Source organism: Meleagris gallopavo, chromosome 5 (assembly GCF_000146605.3).
Source record: "Meleagris gallopavo isolate NT-WF06-2002-E0010 breed Aviagen turkey brand Nicholas breeding stock chromosome 5, Turkey_5.1, whole genome shotgun sequence".
NCBI classification, from domain to species: domain Eukaryota; kingdom Metazoa; phylum Chordata; class Aves; order Galliformes; family Phasianidae; genus Meleagris; species Meleagris gallopavo.
The window spans coordinates 7,137,905-7,138,720 of NC_015015.2; positions in this window are offsets into that span (position 1 = coordinate 7,137,905).

Genomic DNA, 816 nt, shown 5'->3' on the forward strand with positions numbered 1-816 from the left:
GAAAATCAGGTTACTGGACTCCAAACAATAGCAATCTACGATGAAAAACAATAGATCATCTTTAGATCTTCTACGTTTTCTAGTGGTGGGAATTGGCAAGTAGGATCTTGGGTTATTTTGGGTAATAGGAAATCTTTCGGGGAAAAAAAACCACCAACCCACTGCTAAAACACCTTCTGCTGAAAACAGCAAATAATTAAAATAGATCCTTCTGAGCACTCTATCAGCTGTCAGAGCTTACTTGGAAATAACCTTTGGAAAAACAACAGTGAGAGAAGCTGTGAAGCAATGGGAGGGTAAGTAAGGGCATGAGACACAGAGATGCCAATTTAAATTTCCATAAATCAAAAGCAGATCATCTGCAAATTAGAAACAAATGATAATGCTGGACGTGAGCTTAATCTAATTATACAAGACAAACTTTAACTAAACATTTGAATTTCTCAGCTACACCTGCAGAAAACCAAAGCAATACTGATGGAATGCAAGGAATTATCCTGGCAGTCTCACAGATTTCTTCTCCCAGTTGCTTTGTTGCAGTTTCCATTGATACCTCTCTGTTTGAGACATCTTCCACAGTCTCAGAGAACAGAAATGTTAATATTACTTATCCATTCCCTTACCACCTCTGTGCACATATATAATGATATCCTGCTTTTAAAAGGGAGATATGCTAGAAATTAAGAACAAGAATGGAGACTGGAGCCTTACAGCTCCTTAAGGTGTCTGTAACATTCCAAGATAACTTCAGAATGGTCAGCATAACAATAAGCAGAAAGTGTTCTCACTTGAAAATGAAATGCTAATAGACATGCA